Raw genomic sequence first — 17,385 nt, 5'->3', positions numbered from 1 at the left:
CAGGCGGCGGGGAGAGCCGATAGATGGAGGAAGAGGATGGGAAGGAGGATCGGAGGGGGACGAGGAAGGAGACACAGAAGACACGACAGACCGGGTAGAAGGAAGGGGAACCCCAGACAGAGGACCAGGAGGAGGATCCTTCGGGAGAGAACCCAAAGGGACAGAGGAGGGGGCAGTGGGCGCATCAGGGTCCAAGGCCTGGAAACGGTTGTGAGTCTGAGGAAGGCGGGAAGGACGAGGAGAGGAAGAGCGCAACACGCGAGCATAAGAGATATTAGCATAAGGCGGGAGCCGGCGAACCTGGCGCCTCGCCTCAGGAAAAGATAAACGCTCCCGGTGCTTCAAGTTGAGGACGGCTGCCTCAAGCTTGTAATGGACACACACACGGGAGAAGGTAGGATGGGCCTCACCGCAGTTGAGGCAACGAGCCTGGGGAGAAGCGCACTCCGACTTAGAGTGACCTTCGCCACCACACAAAGGACAGAGAGAGACAGTCCCGGAGCAGCGGAGGGCACCATGCCCAAACCTCCAGCACTTGTTGCAGAGCCGAGGAGAAGGAATGTACTCCTGGACAGAGCACCTGGCACCAGCAAGAATGACAGAGGGTGGAAGGGTCCTACCATCAAAGGTAATCTTCACAACCCGGAGGGGTTGACGGCGACTACCACGAGGGGGACGAGTAAACGTGTCCACCTGGAGAATAGAATGGCCCTGGGCAGCGAGGATATGTCGAATATCGTCGTGGCAGTCGCGCAGGTCCCGAACACCGGTCGCAACATGGGGCGGGAGCAAAATAGTGCCAACACTGGCATTCAACTGAACGTTCTTCGAGACCCGAACGGGGGTCTCGCCAAGGCAGGATAAGGCAGCCAAGCGGGAAGCAGCATCCTGAGAAGGAGCAGCAACGACACGTGTACCGAGACGAGTGGGGTTGAAAGTAATGGAGGCATCCACGGAATCAATGAGATGTCGATGGAGGGAGAAATCGTCAGGAGGCGCAGAATCAAGAGGGAGGAGATCAAAATATTTGGCCCACGAAGCGGGACCAAACAAGGCTTGATAGGTAGCAGAACTGGAAGGAATCGAGCGAGGGCGGCCGTGACGAAGACGGCGGTGAGAACCCCCAGAGAGAGGGGTTAAAAGGCGCAGTAGTTACAACTAGAGAAGGAGCCACGCCAGGGGACGAGGCAGTCACCACTGGGGGCTTGGGGCTCGACCCAACCACAGAGGAGGGAGGGAGGGGAGCCAGAGGAAGGAGTCAGAGAGGCCAAAGGAGGAGCAAGGTCGGGGCCCAATGCAGCGGAGGCTACAGAGCCCGGTCTTCCAATACGGACCGACTCGGGGGCTTGGTCGCCCACCCCACGAGCCTGAGAAGGTAAACCAGAAGAAGCCGAAGCAGGGGTAATCATCTTGACGAAAGAAAGAATTCACTCACGAATGTGCCCCCACACCCACCATGGAGCCACAATTAGAGGCAGGACACCCAACAAGAAGCTATCGCCGATCTTGTCGGGGCCTCCTAGGGGTGCGTCGCGAGTATACGCCCCACAAACGCCACCTTAAGAAACCGACAGTCCGTCGAGATCGGGTTCAGTGACGAAGTGGGGATTGACAATAAAAGGTTCCCCTCGCTCTCGACGTCGGGTACTGCAGTTCTACGCGTGCATGAGTATGCCTCCTCAAGCACCCGGGCGTCAAAATAGAAGAAGTCCAAGGGAAGAACCAGAACGAGCAAAAGGTCGGTAGGAAACGGCAAGCAGATAGGAGAAGAGGGGGGAGAAAAACGAAACAGAAGGAAAAGGAAAAGATGCCCAGCAGAATTGGAGAGGACGGCAGCAGGAGCACAAGGCTAGAAAAGGACAAAGGACCGCCCCAAGGAGCATCACACTCCGGCAGCCGCCCACTAAGCCCCCACACGGCGACAACGAGCTGAGCGGGGAGGGGGAGGCGGCCACAAACTTGCACCTTTATGTAGCAAATAATCAACTTTTGTATTGAAATACTTACCACCACTATACTTAGTTGCTAATAGAGTATGAAGAAAACAGACTTTCTAGGTTATTAACAAGGAAAATTTATGATCCCTTTATTCTTACACGACTAGTGTACAAGTGTGCTAACATTCACAAAACCATTAAAGATAATTCACATATTCATCTTGGCAATCACTTCCATCTTGTCGAGAGCAGCAGTGAAGGCGTCAAAAGCCGCAGCAACATGCGACTCGAGGCCAGTCCCATCTTCACGCCGCCGCCTCACTGATCTCTCACCAAAGGCATGGTCGAAGAACTTTTATGACCGGTTTTCTAGTGGGATCGAACAAGGACACGAAGAGCAGCACACCACCGAGTAGGAAGCCAGCCACACAAACAATCAGGGGGATGAGTAAATTAACACATCAGCAAAGCTACATTGCTTAAAATGTTCTTACACTAAAATGGTAATAATTATATCAAAAGTGTGGACGATAGTCACTTTGAACTGTTTTATAAGATAAATATGAGCATGGCAGTAGTTTAAGGCTGTGTGTAAACAATAGGAACACATTTAGCCTGGGAAAGGGTGAGCAGGATTTATTGTAAAACATCCAAACGTACTTCACTTTTGCAGTTGTCTAGAATCTAGATCACACTAATCTGTGCATTATACATAAGGTGTATGATTTTGTAGTTAAATTAAAAATTTGTACAGAGTTGCTAATAGTGTACGGCATTTCGGCCAAACCTAAAAAGATTACTTGATAAGTTACCAAAATATTATTCCTCAAACGTAACTAGAAATTTAACAATTTGAACTCTTGATAATGCCAAAGTAGACTACTACTTTTAGACATCAAAGCTTTAAGTGAACTATCCAAGTGACAATGTTTAAGTGACCACGATAAAGTCAAAACATGCCCGAAAAACATGCCTAAATTTCTTGCCCGAAACGCTATTCGTATTAGTAGCTTTAGGAATTTTATGCACAAGCTCTTTCTATATATCCTACATTATGAGTGTAACATGTATGTACTTTCCTGAATAAACATTTAATTTAAAACGTATGAACACGCTGGCTTCCTGTCCCGACAATGAATTATTATTATTATTAGTAGTAGTAGTAAAGGAAAAGTATGGGTGTTATTTCATACACAAGACTGATTCGACGAAGCTAGTTTCCCCCTTAGTTTAAAAATATATATATTGTTAGGCTAGGATGTATTCACTTAGGTTGCATTAGTATGTTGGTCCAGGTTTTGCTTATTAAACCACAATTGGGAGGCTATTCCACAATATTGGATTCTTTAATTTTTGTTTTGGATAAGTTACGAAATTTCAGGTGCTTTGAGTGACTAGTTCCATTTCACCCCTTTAAGTAGCATTTCAGTTTGTAATTAAAAACTTTTAAAGTAAACTGCAGAAACGTTATTGATCTTAAAGACAGCTATTTATACCCACTCTTAATAAAGAGCAAAGTTCTAATTTTTCAGAGTGCGTCAATTAAATAGCCTATGAAGTTGTACTATTACAAGCTTGGTTCTGCTCAACCCTTTACGATGCCTTAACCCTATTCTTCTACAATACTGTGTAGGCTCTAACAGCTCTGAGTAGCTATTAGAGAGTAGGCTCTAGCAATCATCGTTAATGTCATCTGCAGTTTATTCATTCCTACAAACATTGTTGGCAGACAAACTAAAGCATAATTGAAGCCTTTCACAGCCTAAATGGAATGAAGATTCCATCACTTACACTAATATAGACCACCAAAGGTCAACGGTATAAAATTGCAAATTTATACAAATTTTTAAGGAAAATCAAATTTTAACAAATTAAAAATCTACCAACAATTTTTGTACCCATGTAGACGGTCAGTACTTTAAATGACTGTACATTGATAATCAAATTACCAGAAAATTTTAACCTTCAATCACTGGCACAAATTGCTTCGCAATAACTTGCGATCCTCGTCTCCAATCTTTCAGAACTTCTGCTTTATATAATTTTTTATCTGCTTCTTATAGCAAGGGAATATTTTAATGCTTTAACTTATTCAATATACTGTACTGACCAGCCACAAATTGCAGGGCATTGATGCTCTGCTTCATTTACATTAATTATCCAGCCGGGGGTCAAGATTTAAAGCTGACTGCCTAATATAAAAGCTTAGCTTGGAATGTAACAAAATCTGCGTATTTACCAGATATTTCTAAAATAATTTAACTTGGAAACTAGGTTATAATTAAACCTCGAAACAAACTTTAATACGAGTTTCTCAGAGCCGAACAGTTAAAAAAACTGCTTACCTGTAGACGACGTTGCCGACTGTGGAGTCTGATCTAGCCAAGGGGACGTCTGTCCGCAACCTTTCCAACTCTACCTTCGTCTTGTTTGCTCCGTGCTCGTCAAGAGGAACACCCATACCCTAGGCAACCCCAATCACCATCACCATTAGTAGTACACTGAAAAAAATATTACCTTTTGAAGTTACAGCTCAAACTAATCTACACAAAAGTTATTCAGGTATTTTGAATCTTATTAAACCCCTGTATATTCTTTACAGGTTTTAAATAAAAATCATTAATTATTATTTCAGGGCAACACCTGGTGGGTTTGATGCTCCCTGGATGATGTTGATGTCTGGGAGATGTTGAAATGAAAATTAAGAACTAATGCAGACTAGCGTCCGCATTTTCAGCCACATACTAAGAATTATAAATTGAGTAATTGCTGCGCAGAATAAAGGGTTTCGAATCTCCTTGGTATGGGTATCACACAAATATAACCCATAATAATGACAGGCATTGCAGCCAAATTAGCTTTTAACAAGATCATGTTGAATTAGACCTAGGTATCCCCATCTCGTCAAAACTATATTGTTCCAAACGCACTGATCTGATTGGGGAGAAATTCCCGACTCCCAATGACCTGAAAGCACCAGTATAAAAAACTTTGATTTGTTCAGATCTGAAACCTATGTTTATGGGCAGCACAAAACGTCCAGACTGTGCTATATTTTGTTTGCCAGGATCAGGTTAAGTTACCGTTACCTGTGGCAGTCATGACGGGATAACCACGCGTCTCCTCTGGTCCATACTGCTCAGAGTTGCTAAAATGTTCTATCTGCGGTTGGCTAGCCGCTCCCTGCCACGTCCTTACCGGGCGTGTAAAATGGTGCCGATTCCTAAGATTTTTAGGCCAGGAAACATTCCCCCCCCCCCCAACACTATTGCCCCATTATGATGTCTTCTACGATAGTGCGGCCGTTTCATTAGATCGTAAACAGCCGAATTTCTCAAGCTATCAGGATCGACGAGAGGTAGAAGGCGTTCATTCCTGTGGATGGATGCGCTGAAAACCTGGCGATCCTAGATCTTCTGGCTGAGGTCCAAGTGCTGAAACATCCTGTGCACCTTGACATTGAGAAGGCTTTCGACAGCGTCCCTCATGCAGCCATCGATCGGCCCATGGAGCGCAAGGAAATCATAGCCCGACATAATATAATCCCTAAGGGATGGCGCCTCGACAGTCTTAACCAGTCAAAAGGAGAAATCTTAGGTAATCCCTGTGACTAGGGGAGTCAAACAAGGATTGTCCCTTGTCTTTCTTTTCAATTTGGCGATTGATGAGGTAGTTGCCAATACGTAGAAACTGGGCCTGGGGATTCGTCTGGGGGGAGTAAAAGGTGTCAGTACTAGCATTTGCAGACGAGCTGGTCGTGGCGGCGGAGACGCTGGCCGGCCTTCAGGTATTGATAGATGTTGATACATTGAGTGGCGCTGTCTTTAGGGTCAACGCAGGAAACTGCCGATCACCGAGCCTACAGATTGATGGCAAATGCAAGAAATGGTATCTCTTTGCAAACGAGGTTCCATGTCGAGGGCGCAGCCATGGACTATTTGTATCACTGACGAGTACAAGTACCTTGGTATTCTCGTTGGTGACGGTGGCAGGGGCATCATCGGTTCTTCTTCTTGTTGATAGTAGGTGCAGTTTGCATGAAGGGTTTGTTCTCCTGATGACTGCACCAGTACTGATGTTGTTGGACGCGTTTATGTTGAAGATGATCGGAGCTACCAAGGCGCTTGTTGCGTTGTGCTGTAGATAGAGGAACGGTGATTAAAACAGAGGTGTGTGTTGTAGGGAGACTTGCCGCACCGTAGGGCGGTGTGATGTGTTTATGGCGTCAGCTGATCCTTTTTTTGGTGCTGCGACGAGGCAGTTTTCTGTGTTTAGTTGTTGGTGGCGCCAGGTATAAATGTGGCGCGGGTCAGATGTGACCCAATTTGTTGGTCGACTGCAGATATTTAGCCAGTGCTTTGACTATTTGGTATTTTTCATGTAACGAGCGACCTAATATGCGCTCGATGGTGAAGGGTATTTCAAGTGCGATAAAGACTTGTTTGAAATTTACTCTGGCACTATGATGTCGGAAGCAGTGAAGGAGATAGTGTTCGACTGTTTCAGGCACCTGACGGTGAGTACAGAGTTCATTGATGTCTGTTCTGTACTTAGAGCTGTGTGCTGCTAGTTTGGTGTGTCCCAGCCTTAATCTGGTCATCGTTACATCAATTTCTCTGCTTTTATATCTGACATGTTTCCAAGTTTCCCATTTCTTTTTAATGGACCCATAGTGCAGAGTTCACTGAGGAGGGTCTTATTATCACGCAGGCCCCCCTCAAACCTCCGAGGTTATATGTGCTGAAAAAACACCACCGTATTATTCTGGGCGTGGTGTACAATACTGAGCTAGCGAGAATCGACCGGAGGATGAGGCAAGCTATCCGTAGTTGGCTCCGTTCACTTCACGACAATAATAGGCTTCCATCAGTCTCGGGAGAATATGGAGTTGCACTCTGGTGTCGGCCTGGTCTGGCGTTGCCTCACCAGGGGGCAAAACCATGGAAGGTTGATTCGGGGGAGAAGCTATTACCCAGGCAGCAGGTCCCCCCCCCCCTCTCCACGGTGCTGAAAGTTCAATGGAAAGACATGCGCCAATACGATTGGTTCCAACGCCGTCGCAGGAACCGAGAGTTCCAGGGTTGGGTTAGGTTAGGTTCTGTAGGTTAGTTTTTTCACCCTTGAAGTTGGTGAAAAAGGCCACAAGGACCTCCAACCCCGGAGACCGCCGTAAACGTGGCCGGAGAAGAACCACCCCATCAAGGGTATGAACGACCCCAGCCTCCTGAAGCAGAGCCTGGGCCGCACAACCCTCGGGAGGTGGACGTCCCGGTCCCGCACCTACGTGTTCCAGATAAAGATCGTCACAGCCCTCTTTCACCCGAGGCCTGCCTCTCAAGACCAAGAAGTGATAATTATTAAATATTTATATTATAATAATAATTATAATGGCTCCATTTACTGCACCACAATACAATAATATACAGGATAAGATACCCATTAGGTCGAGCCTTGAAGTGCGAACAGTAGACGAGAAGTCGGCAAGAGGAAATGCTGAAGTTGTAAAGAAAGTGCCAGGGCTTGATCCAGCTGTGTGTCTTAAGTCTATGCTGAAACAACCCCACAACTGGCAAGGCTTCAAGGGTCAGGAAGAGCGGCAGTGGCGGTGCTTCATTCCAGGTGGTGACAGTGCCTTATGGTGGTGTCTGTCTTTCACCTATTTCTTCTTTCTTCGTGTTATTTGATGTTTATTCTTGTATTCAAGCGTAGTCCTGGGGAAAAGTTCGGCTGCCAATGTGGATTTATCGCATACCGAGAAGATCGAGTCGTCGTCAACTATTTACTTCACATTAGCTCCTAAATTACTCTAAGTGTTCTTCATACCTCGTGTTAATTAAACGGCTGGTGAGCCGGCTGAATTCAGGAGATCCAAATGCTGAATTCGGGAGATCGAAATGCAGTGTTGTCACGTTGTTAATATAATTCAGTTTCTGCTGGAGAATCAATCATGGCATCTTCCGAGTCTGGGGGTGGTGAGTTTCAATGTCAACAGAGGCAGTAGAATCAGAAGACAGATGGAGGTCTGCAGGAGCAACTGATATTGGTGCCGATGCAGGTGATGTAGTCGCCAGTATAATTAGAGTAATAGGTGATTGGTCTGGAGTGGCAGTTTGCAGAGGTAATGGAGCTGTTGCAGAGGGTGGGCGTCAGTAGACAGGAGATCTGCCAGTGCAGCCACTGCCACCGCTACGTCTGCCAGTGCAGACGTAGCGGTGGCAGTGGCTGGAGCTGTAGTTGTGAAGAGTTCCTCAGGAACATTAAAGGTTGGTAGACCATTGGAAGCGTATAGTATGTTTAGAATTCGTGCGAATTCCTTGCAGTTCCTGCCTACCACCATTTCAACCAGGTGGACGAGTCCGAAGATGGTACTATGATCGATGTTGGGGAACAACTGGTGTGGTGAAGGCTGGCTTGTTGATTGGTCAGAGGCTGTGGCTGTTGCGGCCGAGTCGATGATTGGTTGGCGGACTGGGAGCTAAACCCCCCATTGGCGTGCAGGCTGTACAGACGCTCCGCCCCCGCCTGGAAGCTCAGGGAAGTTGGCGGCTCGCATGTTGATATTTGATGGTGCATGGTGAGTGGTGTTGGTCTGCCTGGCGTCGAACATCTGTATTTCTTCACGTTTTCGGGGGCACTCTGCGGCGACGGCAGTATGTTCGCCATCGCAGAGAAGGCAGTGAAGATATTCGTTCATGCAATTTTTTGAAGTGGTGGTTCCCAGTGCACTTGCTGCACCGTTGGTCCCGAGATGTACAGTTCTTTGTGAAGTGATCGTAGCCAACACTTGTAGCATTGCCGAAGCCGTTAATAGTGTTCTTTGGTGATTACACAAATTGCAATAGCGTGATGCATCAAATGAACAAATCCACAAGGGCCTGTGACGAGGATTCGAACCTGGGGGAATTTCGTAAAATCCTGGTTTGTGTCTGAGAGGCTGAAGGGTCCAGTAAGGTCATTTAACTTCTGGTTTAAATTCTTTTAATAGTGTGGTAGCTCAGTGGATAAAGATAGCGTCTGGGATGCTCTCAGACGTAGGTTTGTATCCTCGTCACGGCCCTTGTGGATTTGTTTCTTTGGTGATCTGTCGGGGGGGGGGGGGGGTGCTAGCGATTCCAAAGCACCGGAAGCCGTTGGTAGTAGCAAAGGTAGCTTCCTCAGGCGATGTGAAGGTGACCTTCATGGTGGAGAGGTGGCTGTCATGTATAGATTGATTGATTAAGATTAAGCCACCCAAAAGGGGGCACGGGCATGAATAGCCCCTAAGTGGAGGCCCTTTGGAGTCATTACTAGTACCAATAGCTGGTACTTGGGATCTGTGGATGTCTGGGATCTTCATGGTCGCTTGCAGTTTATGACCCGCAGGAGGCTTAGTCGCCAGGTTGCAGTTTAATGTGCTAAGCGACGCTTTATATCTGAACAGAGCAACGTCGGCAGTTTGGTACCATCAGGATCGTCGTCCTTTGAGGAATTGCATTTGTCCAACAGGGAATTTGCGGTGATATTCTGAGTCGTGGTATTCTTTTTTCCAGTATTTTGAGATCAATGTAAGCGTTCATGGTGTGGGCGTGGACATACTTGGGGTGCGGGTATTTGTTCTGGCTGATTAACTTTGTACATCTGTGGATCAATTGTCTGGTGTGCGCGCGTTGCCATTGAACTCGCTGGGCGGAATAAGCAGCACACAGCAAGTATTTTTTTTTTCGTCGTCGGTTGCAAGGCCGTTCTTGTCTACATCGGTGGCGGCTCTGGAGAGCCTCTTGGTGTTGGTTGTGGGAGTTTCGGGTAGTCCGTTGTCTTGGATGTGGTGTCATCGTTGACAGGGGTAGCCAGTGTGGGTGGCGTCCCTGTTACCGGACTGGTTATAGGTCCTGTTGCGGAGTCGGACACCGGGCCGGCCACAGGTGGAGGAGCTGGGAGAACGTCGCCTGGTACCGTCACCGTCGGAAGCCCATTTGCGGTGAGCATCCTGTTGATAGTGGGGGCGTATAGGTTGACATCGTTGCCTGCCAATTTGTCCGCGAGGTGTATTAGTACTAGTAGGAGTTTGGGTGGTGGTAATTGCAGCAGCTTCCCCAGTGTTCTCGGACAAAGCTGGGAAAGACGACGTAGGCGGTTTGGCTAGCCGAGTTGAGGTGGTGCTTGCCATTTTTATTTCTTTCTGCCAGTGGAGACAGTCAGGTGAATCTGCAGTGTGCGGGCCATTGCAGAGTAGGCAGCGTCAGTGGGAGAATGTGCAAGGCTGTGTAGTGATGCTCCTGGGCGCAGACAACTGCATTTCTGCACTTGCTCGATGCACTTACTGGTGTAGTGGGAGTACCGGTAGCACTTTAAGCATTGACAGAGCTCCATGTATCGTTCCTTGGTCATGTGGGCAGGTGGAATCTTAATTCCGGCGCACTTAAGGCCGTGTTCTTTGGCGTGGGTCACTGCAATGACCGTGGTCATTGTTTCAGTGTTCAGTTTTCAAGGTCACTTTCAGTGTGGGTCTGCGGGTGTTGTTGGAGTTGGTGCTGATCTTGGCCACTACCATGGTCAGCGTCAAGTTCAGGGAATTTATGCTGGTGAGGATTTCGTCGTCGCTGCGGTCGGAGATACATGTGCCGATGTGTCTGGCAAATACAGTCCTGTCCGCCAGGTAGCATCTAGGAGAAGTGAGGGTGAGGCCGGCGTCTAGCACGGTGGTCGTGGTGGAGGCGGCGAATAGTTTCTCCAGGTCATTGTCGCTGGAGAAGAGAAGGTGAACACCTTCTCTGGTCTCCACGATGTCAGCTGGCGAGACGTTTCCGATGGTAGAGATCTTTTCTAAGATCTCAGCCGTAGTGAGAATGAGATCCTCTGAGGCGAACCTTGACTGTGCAACATGGTGCAGGTACCATAGAGCCTCAGTCTGTGCACTCTGTGCATGCGTGGTGGAAAAACACCACGGTGTTTCATGTATTGGAATGAACTTTACCGTGACAGCAGTCAAGGAAAGGTTGTTCGTTTATGCTTGTGACGTCGGTGGGTGGCAGCTTTTTCAGAAAATGGGGAGTTTACTCTCCGGACAAACACCGTCCTGGCTGCGAGGTAGTGTCATGGTGGGAGCTGCGAGGTAGTGATCATGTGTGTCGCCTCAAGAGCAGAGGGGGTGGTGGGGTCGAACAGACCCTGTAATGTTGCAGCACTGTTAAACAGCAGTTTGGGGTTCTCCGTCGTTGAGGACTACGTCTAGTGGTGCAACAGGCGTTTTAGTGGTGATCAGGTCCATGATCTCTAACCGGGTAAGGGTCCAGTCCCCTCTGAATCGCACCTTGATCCGGTAGATCATAGTACACAGGCTTAGCACCAGAGGGTTGCACTTTGCTTAAGAGGCCTCCCATCTCTTTCCGGTATAATGCAAAAGGTTAAGGATGGGGGTCTGACCTAGAGTAAAGCGCTCCGAATGCGCATGACGCCCCGAATGCTAGTTTTATACTGACTCAAAGGACGGTGGTCTGGGGGATGCCCGAATTTGCCTCTTCGATCCGGCTGCACAAGAACAAGCATTTCGGTAGTCTATTTGAGTCGGCTGACCCAACGGTCAGGGCAGCAGCCCTTCTACCAACATCCCCCCTCCGTGTCTGACCCATTGTTGCTGTGAGGGGGCTTGGTGGGCGGCTACCGGAGTGTGATACTCCATGGAACAGTCTTCTGTCCTTTTGTAACCTCATGCTCCTGCTGCTGTCTTTAATTTTGCCTGATCGCTTTTCCTTAAGTTTTGTTTTTCTCCCGCCTCTTCTCCTTTCTAATTGTCATTTCCTGCCGACCTTTTGCCTCTTGATTATTCTTTTGGACTTCTATTTTGATGACCAGGTGTTTGAGGAGGCATACTCTTGCACCCGTAGAACTGAAGTATCCGACGTCTAGAGCGAGGGGTACCCTTTTATAGTCAATCCTCTTCTCGTCACTGAACCCGATCTCGACGGACTGACGGTCCTTAAGGTGGCAGTTGTGCGTATACTCGTGACGCACCCCTGGGGGGGCCCCGGCATGATCAGTGATAGCTTCTTGTTGGGTGTCCTGCCTCTAATTGAGGCTCCATGGTGGATATGGGGGCACATTCGTGAATGAAAGTGACCTCTCGTCCTTATGTAAAATTCTGTTCTACCTTCTCGGATGGGCGACCAAACCCCCGAGTTGGACCGTGCTGGAAGACCAGGCTCTGTAGCCCCCGCTGCATTGGGCCCCACCCTTCCTCCTCTGACCTTCCTGATTACTTCCCTCGGCTCCCCTCCCTCCCTCCCTCCCTCTGTGGTTGGGTCGAGCCCCAAGCCCCCAGTGGTGACAACCTCGTCCCCTGGCACGGCTGTCTAGTTGTGACTACTGCACCTTTTAACCCCCTCTCTCTGGGGGTTCTCAACGCTGTCCTCGCCATGGCCGTGCTCACTTAATTCCTTCCCTATTTATGCCTTTAAAGCCTTGTTTGGTCCCACTTTGTGGGCCAGAAACTTATCTCCTCCCTCTTGATTCTATGCCTCCTGACGATTTATCCCTCCATGGGCACCTTGTTGATTCAGTAGATACCTCTTGCCTTCAACCCCACTCGTCTCGGTACACGTGTCGTCGTTGCTGCTCCTCAGGATGCAGCCTTCCACTTGGCCACCTTATCCTGCATTGGCAAGACCCCTGTTCAGGTCTCCAAGAACGCTCGATTGAATGCCATTGTTGGCACTAAGATATTCGGCATGTCCTAAGCCCAAGGCCATTCTGTCCTCCAGGTGACTAGTTTACTCGTCCCCCTCGTGGTCGTGGTCGTCACCATCATCCCCTTCGGGTTGTGAAGATTACCTTTGATGGTAGGACCCTTCCATCCTCTGTCATTCTTGCTGGTACCAGGTGCTCCGTCCAGGAGTACATTACCTCTCCTCGGCTCTGTAATAAGTTCTGGAGGTTTGGGCATGGAGCCCTCCGCTGCTCCAGTACTTTGTCCTTTGTGTGGGGACGAAGGTCACCAAGTCTGAGTGCACTTCTCCCCAGGCTCGCTGCCTCAATTTCGGCGAGACCCACCCTACCTTCTCCCGCTCGTGTATACATTACAAGTTTGAGGCAGCCGTCCTCAACCTGAAGCACCGGAAACGTTTGTCTTTTCCTGAGGCGAGGAGCCAAGTTCGCTGTCTTCCCGCCTTATGCTAACATCTCTCATGCTCACGTGTTGCGCTCTTCCTCCTCTAGTCCTTCCCGCCTTCCTCAATCTCGCAACCGTTTCCAGGCCTTAGACCCCGACTCTCCCACCGCTGCTTCCTTTGCGTTCTGTCCCGGAGGGTCCCCCTCCTGTGTCTGGGGTTCCCCTTTCTTCCCAGTCTGTCGTGTCTCCAGTGTCTTCTTCCTCGTCTCCCTCCAATCCTCCTTCCCTTCTGTCTCTTAGCTCTCCACGTCGCCTGTCAGTGCGGATTGATGTTCATTGCTCTCCCAACGGCAGTCTTGTTTGCTCTCATTCTGCTTCTGTTGAGACGCTAGAATCTGTTGCCCAGTACATTATTGTTGGGATGCCTGTCAGAGTCAGACACGTAAGCCTTGCTCTTCTCCTTCCTCCCTGGCAGGTAAGAAGGCTTCGCTTTCTTCCTCGCCCCCTATCTGACACTTGCTCCATCACCTCCCGTTTCGGGGGTTCTGCCCCCCCCCCCTGTTCCTGCTATGGTGATCTCTTTGGCCCCCCCACTTTGCTCTGTTGCTGCCCTTGCTGAGGTGCAATCCCTGGTTTCTGCCTCTCCTGCTGCTGTCCTTGACTCGGTTGTCCCCCCCCCTCTTCCTCCTTCAGACCCTGCTCGTCCACCCCTGGTCAGTCCTCCAGCTCCCTTCCCTCCTTTACTCAGTTTACCCATGCCCCACTAACCGTAACTTTGCTGACCCTGATCCAGCGCTTCTTTAATGTCCCGTGTTCCCTTTCACCTTTGTTTCTTCGTTGTTTTCTGTTGCTGTCCTTTTTGTCGATGTCTATTCTTCAGTGGAACATTCATGGTTATTACACCAATTTCCTTTAAGGGATAACTCAACCAATTTCAAACTCAGTCAAAATATACACGTGTATTTACATCCAAGTTTTCAAACCTCGACCCACTTATCGAAACTAACCACAAAATCAATTCGAAAATCAACTCCCACGTCGATCAAATGTAACGAACATAACTACACAAAATGCAACAAGCACTTCCATAACACCACACATTGCTAAAAACCTGTGTCCTCCTTAGTATAAATAAAAAATACTTCACCCTATATAACCTATCTCAGAAAATATATCCAATTATTTACCTGGCGACTGCTGGCAACCCTAAATACTAAAATGTCTATTTTACGACCTATTAATGCCCAATCTTGCTTCCTCCATCATTCCTCCTCTTTTCCTCCATCATATCTAAACATATATTTTTATCTCACAATCCCCAGGATGCAGCCTTTAGCAGCTGTCTGACTTCCAGATTACTATTTACTGCAAGGTGAATAGAGTGAGCGAGTGAGTGACAGACGGAGACAGACAGACGGGGGGGAGGGTTCCTTTTAATATACCAAGAGAATTGGTAGCATTTAGTTTAGCGACCTGACAATTTGCTTAGAAAGTTTTAAATGTATGAAGACTAATATATACCTACATTATATATATAAGTTTTGTGATGTACACGTTTTCTTCAGAGTGGGTTTAAATCAAATAATTGGCAGCGCAATTGAAAAATACACTATAGTATTATTTCACACCTTACAATCAGATGGAGTTGTTGGACCTGGTCAGTGTCTGCTGACCTCACATGATTCAGTTGTTGGTCGACCTCGGCGGTGTAGACATACTACTGCTCTTGCTTGTCACGCATTACATGTTTCCCTTAGTTGTGTAACAAACTTTCCTAGTTTCCTGTGACGTTTTGTGCAACAATATTGAAAAATGGCATACGCTGTGCACGATGAATGTGTCCTTTACATTGCTGAAGTGGAAGACACAAATGAAGTGGAAGACGAAGATAAAGTGAAAGACGGAAATGTGGAAGGCAACATTCACGAACAATGTGTATGTTATGGATGCCGCAAGGACGCGAGATCGTCAGATCATGCAATGCTGTGTGCAATATGCCAACAATGGAGGTAGACAATGTGGTACTGGAGTTTCTAGTGAAAAATACTATCGTTTACGTGAATCAAAATTTGAGGAAACAAATTTCCTCTGGTGCTGTCCTGATCGCTCTACACTTACATTGTATGAAGATAACACGTCTAGAGAGATAAATTTAGCAGAAGTAGTAATAAGTACGAAGCATCCTTCATGGTAGACCTTCCGATAGAGCATGTCGCTGTTGTCCAGAACACGTCTATCCGAGACGAATTAATACCATCAACTCTGTCACAAGACGCCCCTCTCACCTGGGAGATAATACCAACAGGCACGAGGCGTGGGAAACCAAGACTACATAATAGTCACGGATATACATATACTATACGCAAGGAAACGGATTTTGCGACTTTCTGGTGGTGCAGTATTCGACAGAAGAGCAACCGTTGCTTTGCCACAGTCATCCAACATGGAAAGGATTTCAAGCAAGGAGCCAATTGTCACAATCATTTGGGTGATCCAGGTGCTCTAGCTACGACCAAGGTTACTGTAGCTGCCAAGGAGCGCTGCAAAGCAAATCTCTTAATTTCAGCAGCATCTGGGGGACAACTTTGCTTTATATATTTTAATCCCCTTACTGTACCGTGAGGCGTCCCTTGTAACTTTGCAATACCAACTGGTTTCTGAGCTAAAGCTCAAGTCCAGTCGCCGCGAGGGCAATAAAGAGAAACGAACATTTGTGGAAACTTTGGGACCGTTACGAGGAAAAGCAGATAAGCACCTCACAGTTCTTTAAGGAATGTTAACGTTTTATCCCAGGAAGTTCCTGAACTAGAATTAGAAAAAAGCAGTCTTTACAGGTTGTTATTTTACTTTAGTTGTAAATGATAGTGAATAGTAGCTATTTTTACATTGAGTATGGGGTGCATAATAAATTAACCTCCCTCGGGGGCGCCTTGTTTCTAAACGTGATAGTCTTAAATCCTTTAATCTCAAATCTTGCTACAATGTGTCTCTTAATACATGTTATGTACTCTCGCAACCCAATGTACCTTCTTGTATATAAATAGATTTCAACTGTAAGGGGGTATGGTTTGCACTTTGTTATTCTAATAATAGATAAATAATTCTAATAATGTTATTCTAATAATGGAAGCGTTAATTATATGAACAAGTGCCATGTATTTATTCAGACGAGAACAACAGCGAACACAAACCAGCGCATATACGAACTGAATGGTTTGTATGTACAAACTTCTCAGTGAACGAAGTTGTTTCTAGCCCGGTATCCGAAATTGCAGTAGAAGACTTTACCAGTCCCCCCCTCGCACACTCCCACCTCTGCCAGCCAGCCAGCCAGCCTTCAACCCCACTGCTCGTGCTCATCTAACGTCAAATTTGCGACAACCCAACCTAAATCAACGTTACAAACGTACAGGTATGTCTTTGCAGTAGATTTACAAGCCAAAAATCGTTTATTAAGGCATTTAATTGGACGTGTGTACGAGTATCCCTTCTCCCACTAGCAAGTCCATGGTAACCCAACTTAACTCCAAATTCTGCTTTTACGATTTTCACCCCTTTGTGTGTCTTTAGGAGCCGATGCTTGGTGCTCGTTCTGGTCGCTTTCGTGGGTATTCCTTTCTCTTCCCCCCCCCTTTCCTCCCCAGCTGTTGCTGGGGCTCTTCTGCTCTCTTGATTCTCTCTGATGTTCCCTTTGTCCCCTTCGTTTTTCCTTCACCTCTCCATTGTTCTGCTGCTCGTATCTTTTGTGAGGAAATGGTACACGGTTTGTTCCATTCATCTCTTCCCCCCCCTCCCCACCCCGGTGTCCCCCCTCTCTCTCTTCCCGATCTTAAACACCTACTGGACGCCTTGCTGGAGCCTATGCAGCTAGGGGATTTCAATTGTCGACATACCCTTTTGGGTGATGTTCACACACCCGAGGTCGTCTTCTCGAACCCTTCATCCTCTCTTCTTCCCCGTCTGAATTCTGGCGAGCCCACTCATTTAGACCGACTCGCACCCTTTCCTGTATTTATCCTCTTTGCTCGTCTTCCCTTTACTTAGATTTCGAGTGGCGGGTTCTTTATGACCTCCATGGCAATGGCCATTTTCCCATCCTTGTTTCCTTTTTTTTTCTTTTCACCCTCCCCTCTCCTTCCCTAGGTGGCAGTTTGTCGAGGCTGACTGGCTCCTCTTTACCCTCCGTGCTACTATCTCCGACCCCTCCATTCTGCCTCTCCCTCGCGCCCTCTTATGACACCGTCTTCGACACTGCCCTCCACTTCTCCTCGCTCATCCTCTCGGGGAACGCGAAAGTGCATTCTCTGGTGGAATGTGGACTGTGCTCGGGCTGTCCGCTGTAAGCGTGCAGCCTGGAAGACACAC

At 47.7% G+C, this 17,385-nt stretch overlaps 1 long non-coding RNA gene across 3 annotated transcripts in view; it reads right to left on the bottom strand.

The window, feature by feature from the left end:
* Window positions 1–2,074: 2,074 nt before the first annotated feature.
* LOC138363393 (uncharacterized) overlaps window positions 2,075–17,385 on the bottom strand; it is a 222,466-nt gene continuing 207,155 nt past the window's right edge. For all 3 annotated transcript variants that reach the window (XR_011228047.1, XR_011228048.1, XR_011228046.1), the window contains exons 2-3: window positions 4,283–4,438; window positions 2,075–2,306 (exon numbers count right to left, since the gene is read on the bottom strand). This is a non-coding gene — a long non-coding RNA (uncharacterized lncRNA). The remainder of the gene's footprint in view (window positions 2,307–4,282; window positions 4,439–17,385) is intronic.

The sequence above is a fragment of the Procambarus clarkii genome, chromosome 11, assembly GCF_040958095.1.
Source record: "Procambarus clarkii isolate CNS0578487 chromosome 11, FALCON_Pclarkii_2.0, whole genome shotgun sequence".
Lineage (NCBI taxonomy): Eukaryota > Metazoa > Arthropoda > Malacostraca > Decapoda > Cambaridae > Procambarus > Procambarus clarkii.
This window is presented reverse-complemented; position numbering and strand designations above follow the sequence as displayed.